This window comes from Mobula hypostoma, chromosome 17 (assembly GCF_963921235.1).
Source record: "Mobula hypostoma chromosome 17, sMobHyp1.1, whole genome shotgun sequence".
NCBI lineage: Eukaryota > Metazoa > Chordata > Chondrichthyes > Myliobatiformes > Myliobatidae > Mobula > Mobula hypostoma.
In genome coordinates, this window is record NC_086113.1 from 70,855,767 (window position 1) to 70,865,893 (window position 10,127).

General features: G+C 38.4%; 1 protein-coding gene across 4 annotated transcripts in view; it reads right to left on the reverse strand.

Moving 5' to 3' along the window:
- The window catches only part of LOC134358112 (centrosomal protein of 72 kDa-like), a 37,039-nt gene that overhangs the window by 25,394 nt on the left and 1,518 nt on the right, over positions 1-10,127 (reverse strand). The window contains exons 1-6 of one of the 4 annotated variants that reach the window (XR_010020809.1): positions 7,969-10,127; positions 5,887-6,079; positions 3,521-3,600; positions 3,055-3,154; positions 898-998; positions 71-258 (exon numbers count right to left, since the gene is read on the reverse strand). The exon at positions 7,969-10,127 is cut by the window's right edge and continues 1,518 nt beyond it. The gene's annotated coding sequence lies outside the window, so the exon portion shown is untranslated. Of the gene's footprint in view, positions 1-70; positions 259-897; positions 999-1,344; positions 1,385-3,054; positions 3,155-3,520; positions 3,601-5,886; positions 6,080-7,968 lie in introns of those variants that run through there. The other 3 variants (XR_010020808.1, XR_010020807.1, XM_063070108.1) reach the window with 3 other exon arrangements.

Genomic DNA, 10,127 nt, shown 5'->3' on the forward strand with positions numbered 1-10,127 from the left:
CGTGCTGTCGGTCACCATAGCAACCTTCGAGCGGCTCAGTGTTATCTCCAAAGTAAAAATACAAAGTTACCTCCTGTGCCCTGACGTGACAGTCCAACCGTCAATCTTCATCTCTCTCTCTTTTCAAAACAAACCATCGATGACAAATGACTCTCTCTGTCTCTCTTCAAGCTGTTAATAGGGGCACTCCTGGATCCCCTCACAATACAGCAAAATCACCATCCCTGGCAGCAGTCCACAGAATCATATACCTCATTCCTTCAAGGGCAAGTTCATTTATTTATGGTTAAAGTGATTAAAACAATATAGTTAAAAACTACTTTTCTTAATGAAACTCTTCTGAAAATTCCAATACACTGAACCTTCTCGTTCTCCCTAGTCTATTCTGCTGCAATATACTCTAGTCAAAGATGATTTTCTTCTCAATATTCCATGTTTATTATTCTGTTCAAAATACTGTTCTTGCATTCGTCATCACTAATTCCATCTCTTTCCTTACAAATGAGACTGACAATTCAAAAATATTCAAAAAATGTTGCATATCGCATGAACAATTAAAACACTAAAGAAAATGATGTCCCTATCAAAATTAACATATTTAAATATTTAAATAAATAAATGAATTTCCTCAAATCAAATTATAAATAAAATGTACAATTCAACCTGTGTTTCCATTCTTCTTGGCAGCCATAAAACTTCAATTTGATACCCCTTGCTTGTTTAACACTGGCATAGATATTCCAATTGATTGTCCAGCATTTCGAGCAACTTCCTGTTCCACGAACTGCCCACGTTTCTCAACAAATTCGCCCAAGTAATTCACAAAAAGGGAATTCATTATACAGCAAGATCTGAGGCAGTCAGATTTGATGGTCAAATGTGAATCACATCACTTACCATTTTGATTATTAGATGCTCCATCCCACTTGCACATCTGTGCTCGATTCACGTAATTCTGCTCATCTGTGTCATAACTGAAGACCTTCTTCATCTGCTGACTGAAATTAATAGTGAGACAGGAAGCTAAATAGGCTTCATAATAATATCAAATGTAATAAACATTCATACAAAACCAAAATACAAGGGATGAAATAAAAAACAGAACATTCTGCAACAACTCAGTTTAGATACCGTTGGCAGAGGATTGTTTGCTTCACACTTCTCTGCAATTAATCCTTCACCAATCTCATTATCAAACAACTATCAGTGGATTGAAATACACCTTCTCTGATTCATAAAGATTAAAATATTAAATGAAAACAGAGAACATTAATAAAAATACCTTATTCACCCAGCTACATTCTTTGATAAATGTATACTATAAGAATAGAACTATTTCCTGACCTCTCCTGTCTTTTATCTACTTCTGACGTCTCATATTGTTCTTGTGAAATTAAGTCAAATTTGGCAGGATTTCTCTCAGTTGCACAGACATGCCTGAGATCTGTTGATGACAAACCATTATTGAGATATTGCAATTAATAATAATGCAACATACACATCAGAATTTGAAAGGACTGACAGCTAATTAGTCCATCAAATAAAATATTCTGAGGAATTACCAGCCATGCAACATATAGACCTACTTGACTAACAATCAGTACAGCAGCAAATTATCAGCTGTGTATGATTTGGCAATTTGCAAGAGCTGCATAATGGATGAAGACCTGGCACATTGGTAAATACTGTATACTCTCTACAGATGGAATCTCAGTAGCTACAGACTCTACCTATAGATTCTTCCAGAGGTCACTGTCATAGTTACTCTATTATTCCATATTAACAAACTCAAAAAAAGCACTTGCAGTAAAACTCCAATTGTCTACCACACTCAGCTTTTGGTAGTGTCAGACTAACTGAATTTCTGGGCATCTTTTCTCAAGTCTAACCACCATGCAGATCATGCTCTCTTCTTGCCGCTTTAAAAACAGAAACCTGACATGTCACATCCCAAGGTTCAGGAACAGCTACTTTCCTACAACCATTAGCTGTTTGAACTGTCCCGCAATACCCTCATCCTACCGCAGCACTACCATTGATGTGTGTCTGATTGTGTGAAACAGGACGTGTAAAAAAAATCACAGTAACTTTCTTCACTGTGGGTATAAATTACACTCTGTCGCCACTGAATGTCTGTTCATGGCCTTTTGCTGCTGTACCACATCCATTTCAAGGTTCAACACATTGTGCATTCAGAGTTGCTCTTCTGCATCCCCTATTGTAACGTGTTGTTTCTTGAGTTTCTGTTGCATTTCTGTCAGCTTGAACGGGTTGGGAAATTTTCCTTGAACCTCTCTCATTTACAAGACGTTTTTGCGCACTGAACTCTTGCTCACTGGATATTTTTTGGTTTTCCACAGAATTCTCTGTGAACTCTCAAAATCTCTCCCCCTCTCCACCTTAACAGTGATGAAGTTTCACTTCTCCTCACTTACCACACAATGATCCTCCGTATCCAACACTTCACACTCCACAACTAACGCCTCTCCAAAAGCATGCTAGCACGGAAAGTATTTTACCAACTTCCCACCCCCGATTGTTCACGAGGATCATGTACTCCGTGATTTCCTTCTTCATTCATCCCTCCCCACTGATCTCCGAAATGTAACACCTCCCTTCTCCTCCATTCAGGGTCCCAAACAGTCCTTCCAGATGAGACAATATTTAACCAGTGAACACGTTGGAGTCGTCTATTGTGTCTGGTACTCCTGATGCAGCCTCCTCTATATTGGTGAGACTCGTCGGAAACTGGGGACAGCGTTGTCATGCACCTAGCTCCATCTGCTGATAGTGGTATTTCACAGTGGCAAAGCATTTTAATTCTGATTCATATCCCACTCCAACGTGTTGCTCCATGGCTTCCCCCTGTGCCTGTAGGAGACCACCCTCAGGGTCGTGGACTAACACCTTATATTCTGTCTCGGTAACCTCCAGATGGGAACTGCCCTTATTTCTCAACAAATTTGGCCAAGTAATTCACAAAAAGGAAATTCATTATACAGCAAGATCTGAGGCAGTCAGGTTTGATGGTCAAATGTGAATCACTTCACTTACCATTTTGATTATTAGATGCTCCATCCCACTTACACATCTGTGCTTGATTCACGTAATTCTGCTCATCTGTGTCATAACTGATGACCTCTTCATCTTATGACTGAAATTAATAGCGAGACAGGAAATTAAATTGGCTTCATTATAATATCAAATGTAATAAACATTCATACAAAAGCAAATTACAAGGGATGAAATAAAAAACAGAACATTCTGCAACAACTCAGTTTAGATACCATTGGTAGAGGATTGTTTGCTTCATACTTCTCTGCAATTAATCCTTCACCAATCTCATTATCAAACAACTATCAGTGGATTGAAATACACCTTCTCTGATTCATAAAGATTAAAATATTAAATAAAAACAGAGAACATCAATAAAAATACCTTATTCATGCAGCTACGTTCTTTGATAAATGTATACTATAAGAATAGAACTATTTTCTGACCTCTCCTCCCTTTCACCTACCTTTGATGTCTCACATTGTTCTTGTGAAATGAAGTCTAATTTGTCAGGATTTCTCTCAGTTGCACAGACATGCCTGAGATCTGTTGATGACAAACCATTATTGAGATATTGCAATTCATAAAAACGCAACATACACATCAGCCCTTTAAAGGACTGACTTCTAATTAGTCCATCAAATAAAATATTCTGAGAAATTATCAGTGATGCAACATCTAGACCTACATGACTAAAAATTAGTAGTATATCAGCAAATTATCAGCTGTGTTTGATTTCGCAATGTGCAAGAGCTGCTTCAGTTAATTCAGCAGGATATTGGGCAGTTATTTAATTTTCCCCTTCAAGAATGAACGAGATCACTTATCGACATATAATTTACCAGCTAAACTGTGGAAGAATAATTTAAATATATTGTAGAAAGTTTAGTGAAGTTTCTCCCACTCCTCATTCAGGATATCAGGCAGATACCGTATAAAACATGAGAGTAAAATGACTCAAGATAGTTTTACACAGGTATGCTTTTTACGGAATATAAAGAAACAATTTTAAGGGTGATTCCCTGGTTTGAAAAAGACAATGCAGAGCTGAAGTTGCTTAAGCTGATTGAACAATATATTGAACAGATTTCTATAACTTTAAACAACATCTTCCTACCCATTCCCACCCTATTCTCAAATGCAACTTTATCCATTGCATATCCACATAAAAACAGACGATACATTTAAGTGTCATTTGGAGGGAGATTTAGAAAATAAATCTTAAGAAACAAACATTGTGCAGACTATGCATCAGTTGTTTTAATCGTTTTGCATATCCAAAAGGATACAAACAATTATGGCTGCATAAATACATGGATGAAGACCTGGCACATTGGTAAGTACTGTATATTCTGTACACATGGAATCTCATTAGCTACAGACTCTACCTATAGATTCTTCCCGAGGTCACAGTCATAGTTACTCCATTGTTCCATATCAACAAAGTCAAAAAGAAAGCACTTCTAGTCAAACTCCAATTGTCCATCACACTCAGATTTTGCTGGTGCCAGACTAACTGAATTTCTGGGCATCTTTTTCCAAGTGTGACCACCATGCAGATCATGCTCTCTTCTTGCCACTGGAAGTACAGAAATCCCACATCCCAAGGTTCAGGAACAGCTACTTTCCTACAACCATTAGCTGCTTGAACTGTCCCGCAATACCCTCATCCTACCGCAGCAATGGAACAAATTGACAATCTCCTGCAATACCATTGATTTGTGTGTGATTCTGTGAAACAGGACATGTAAAATAAATCACAGTCATTTTCTTCACTATCTGTATGATTTACACTCAGTTGCCACTGAATGTCTGTCCATGGCCTTTTGCTGCTGTACCACATCCACTTCAATGTCCAATTTATTGAGCATTCAGAGATGCTCTTCTGCATAACATTGTTGTAATGTGTTGTTGCTTGAGTTTCTGTTGAATTTCTGTCAGTTTGAACTTATTGGGCAATTCTGCTCTGACCTCTCTAATTTACAAGATGTTCTTGCGCACTGAACTCTTGTTCACCGGATTTTTTTTATTTTTCCACACAATTCTCTTTAAAGGACACTTCTTCCCCTCTCTACCTCAACTGTGACAGAGTTCCTCTTGTCCCCACCTACCAGCCAATGATCCTCCGTATCCAACACGTCACCCTCCACAACTAATGCCTCTCCAAAAGCATGCTAGCACTAAAGGTATTTTGCCAATTTCCCACTCCGATTTTTCACAAGGATCACGAAGTCTGTGATTTCCTTGTTCATTCATCTCTCCCCCTGATCTCCGAAGTGTAACACCTCTCTGTACATGTACTGCCTTCTCCTCCAAACGGTCCTTCCAGGTGAGGCCATATTTAACCAGTGAATATGCTGGAGTTGTCTGTAGAGTCTGGTTCTCCCAATGCGGCCTCCTCTATATTGGTGAGTCCCATGGGAAACTGGGGGACTGCTTTGTCATGGAAAGTGGTAAAGCATTTTAATTCTGATTCATATTCCATTCCAACATGTTGCTCCATGACTTCCTCTTGTGTGAAGATGAGGCCACCCTCAGGGTGGCGGACTAACATTTTATATTCTGTCTGGGCAGCCTCCAACATGATGCCATAAGTATTGATTTCTCCTTCCAGTAATAAAAAATTTCTGGCAAACGTTACCCAGTGAGACAGATGTCAAATCATCAGGACTCTTCACGCGTCAGATTATTGGAATTTTAGTGTAATTGAACTCAGGTCTGCTGCTTTCACTCCAAACAATGCCAGCACAATAATTACTGAAGAACATGCACAATATGTTACAAGGTCAAATCTTTCATCAGACAATTTGATGTTAAGTAACCCACGCTTACCTAATTTCATCAAACTTGGTAAGAAGCGAATTACACACTGTCTATAATTCTCCTCAGTCGTTGTAGCTGGATTTAGCCGTAAATCTAGCTCAGTTAAATGGATCAGATGGCGAAAGCTGGAAATTTCTTTCAACGTCTGAACGTTATTAAAATACAGGCTTAATTTTTCCAGTTCCTGTAAATACTTCAAACCCTACACAACGAAAGACTTACAGTTATTCATGAAACAACTGACAATTTGGAATTTAATACTGCACTTTCTAAATTTTCCCCAAGAAACAAATTAAAACCAACTGCGATAACAAATTATGTTACAAATCTGTCAACATCAATAGACTGAAACTGGAGATTCAATCAGCTTTAATTGTAAGAACTGTTACAATAGGTTCTGCCTGAGAAAGCAAAATGTGTACAACAGTTGTCTATCAGGCACACAAACTGAATCAACTTATTCAATTTTCATATGTTTCAGGATTTTGAAAACATGAATATTTCTGATATCGCAAAGATTTCAAAATACTATGAAGATTCATTGAGGGATTAAAATATCTCAAAAAGGTTTCAAATTATGAAAGAAAATTAAATAAAACAGTGAGAATGCTTAGAATTATATTAGGGTATTTAAGTGCACTCAGCAAGGTCTTCTTCCAGCCTTTCATTTCCACTGAAATGAATGGTCTCACTGATTGCGATTTATTCCATGGTATGTATCTGATCATTACATCCACCAATGTCAGCTTGTGAAAATCCAGGGAAAAATGTGCCTTCAAGTACAGTAACTTTCATGAGAAAGACACATGTACTGAGAAATAGTGAATCAGAATCAGGTTTAATATCAGTGGCAAATGTCGTGAGATTTGTTAACTTAGCAATAGCAGTGGAAAGCAAGACAAGATAACTATAGAAAAAAAATCAATTACAATCAGTATATAATGTATCTTTAATAGGTAAATTAAAAATGGTGCAAAGTAAAATAAATAAAGTGAGGTAGTGTTCATGTGTTCAATATCCGTTCAGAACTCGGGCAGCGGTGGAAGAAGCTGTTCCTGAATCGCTGAGTGTGTGCATTTAGGCTTCTGTACCTCCTTCCGGATGGTAATAATGAGAAGAGGGCACGTCCTGGCTGATGGGAGGTCATTAATAATGGACAGTGTCTTTCTGAGACGACTTGGATAGCAGAGAGGCTAGTACCCTTGAGGGAGCTAATTATAACTCTCTGAAGCTTCTTTAATACTGAGCAGTAGACAACCCCACTGGACAGCGAAGCAGCCTGTTAGAATGCTCACCTCGGTACAATTGTAGCAACTCAGCATCAGCTCGGTTCCATTTCCCATCAAGTCATGGCCCATTGGATCCAATCATCAAAGTGAAATTGACTTGTGAGTTGTATTATTATGCAAAGTCACTGGTTAGCTTTAATACACATCACCATTCTAGATCTTTAAAGCTACACTTCCATTTTTAACCTCAACTCAAAATAACACCCTGAACCCGCTTTCTTAAAGGAAAAATGATGCTGATGGATTGCAGGAGTTTCTGTCCAAACACAAATTGGAAAATATAGAACACAACAAAACACAGGAATAAATATCAATAAAGATTTATCACCTGCTCATTTCATGATGATTGACAATTTTTATTTAGGTAAACTGGAACAATGGCTACACCAGTTGTGGCTCATGTCAAACTGATCCCTATGCTACAAAGAGTAACTGGCTTCTCAGCACAGTACATATCATCCCTGGACTCAATGCACGCAGGCCTGCAACCTGCTAAAGTGCAGTTCTCTTATGGGTCTGCTGGTTAGCTATCGACATGATATAGCCCATCAAAGGTTTAGAGATTTCAGTGAAAAAAACTTCCTTACATTATTTTCTGCATGTTTTGGACATTAATATGATGTTATTAAGCAGAAATCATTGAAAATCCAGATTAAACTGCACCTCCTGCACCTCATCCACCTCACCCATGTTTCTGTCTGAACTCCATAAATTATCTACCATAAGATAATAAAGACTGAAGAACCCACGTTCAGATGCAAAGTTGGAAGATATTACATACCAAGGAGAGCAGTACACTTACCTCTGGACTGAAAATTGCATTTCTTGACAAGTCTAATGACTTCAGTCTTTTGAAATTCGTAAACACACCACCGAGAGTGACAATTTTCTCATAGTAGGATCCGTGCACTGAAAGAGTCACCACCTCATCTAAGGGGAAGGCAAATCATTTAAATGCATCTCTTCTTCACCAATGACATATTTCTGAAATACAATGTGTATTTGTTTCTTCCATGTCTGTGTAAACATCACAATTGAAATTTGTTTTCTTAAAGCATTGAAGAGAATCACAAAATGTATTTTCAAAGATTGTCTTAAGAAAATATAGCTTGCAGAATTTTTGGTGAAAAAGAAAAGGCATCCATGAACAATATCCATGTTGTTAATTTGCAAATTAACTACCGATCAACTGTCAAAGAAAAGATATCTCTTATACGGAAAATGATAGCAGGTCATGCAATGATTGGCGACCCTCCACTGGCAGAATTATAAAATATGAGCTGTGCCCTTAATTTCCCTGTGAGAACCCATGTTGCACTTCTAGCTTTCCACATAACTATCTCCTTCCTCTTGTGGACATTGAGGAAGAGGTTATTCGCCTGGCCTTAGCTTCTTCCACCCCGCCTCTCTTGGCCATATTATCATTGTTGGCGATGAGCCTCACCACCGTCATGGCGTCAGCACACTTGACAGTGTAATTACTGCTGTGTTTTCACAGGCAGAGTGTACAGCCCTGGGGGGCACCCGTGTTGAGGGTGATGGAGGGGAGGAGCAGTTATTTATCTTATCTATCCAAAGTCTATTTGTTTGAAAGTCCAACTCCTAGTGAATAAATAATGAATAAATCATGAACATAGAAAGACACAGTGGGATCTTGTAGACAAAACAATTAATGAACACCAGTTTATATATGGACAACATAAATATCAACATGGCACTGCCCAGCTTCAATTTTTGAGAAACAAATTGGAATATTCCTTTAAATAAATTGCATTCTTTTCAGGACTAATTTATCCCGGTAAAGAAATATTTTCCTCTTTTTCTTTATCCAGGTTTACCTTCCCTCTGTTACAGGACAGTTATCTACTGTTCCATTGTAAGCATGGAGGAGTCTAGCTTGTCCCTTGCAAAGGGTCCCTTGTTGTATGGATAACCCCCAAGTAAGTAAGTGCTGCCTGGCCTGCTGAGCTCTTCCAGCATTTTGTGTGTTATGTGTCTGAAAGTTCAGTGGAATAGATGATATGGGCTCAGAGAGAAACAGTGCAGAGTATACAGATGCAATATACTCCCAAGGACTGACCTTGGTACCTGGTATGATTCTGATACATTAACTGTAATATAGTCTTCTCTTCAGAATTATCAGTTTCAGTAAATGATGTTCTGTTTAAGTTCTCTCAACCTGATTGCCTATGTTTGCACCAACGCAAATGACATCCAAAGTCATTAAAGAAAACAATTGTCATGTTAATTAAGTGACTTCTTCATACATAAACATTAGTAAAGTCACATTTTATCATCAAAACGAAAGCATTTGTGAGAAGCGAAAAGTGTGCGGACTCCAAAGGTAGAAATGTGAGAGGCTCAAAACTCACTTTTTTTAAGGCATTGGAGATAAAACATTGCAGCAAATATCAGAAGTATAGGTATAAGATGTAAAAATTTTAAACATGAAGTTACATTACTGTCATATACACCAAAATGCTATGAAATTCCGGGTTCACTTAAACCTCATGACTCAACAATAGGTACAAGTTTGCGATGCAAATTCTGAAAACCTGCAGATGCTTGTCTGAAATAAAATCAGAAAATACCCGAAAGACTAGAAAGATCAGGCCAGGCAGCATCAATGGAAGGGGAAATCGTTTACACTTCCAATCCACAATCCTACATCAGGTCACCAAACTGAAACATCATCTCTGATTCTTTTCCCTCAGAACCTCTGGTAATTACCCCCCTTCACCATTCCCATTCCTGTTTCCTTCTCTCACCTGCCCATCACCACCTACTGGTGCTGATCTCTATTGCCTTTCTTCCATGGTCTTCCACCCTATCCTACCAGATTCCCCCTTCTCCTTTATCTTTTTCCCCTACCAACTTCCCAGCTCTTTGCTTCAACCCTCACCCCCACTTCCGGCTTCACCCATCACCTACCACCTTGTACCCCCCAACTTCTAGCTCTAA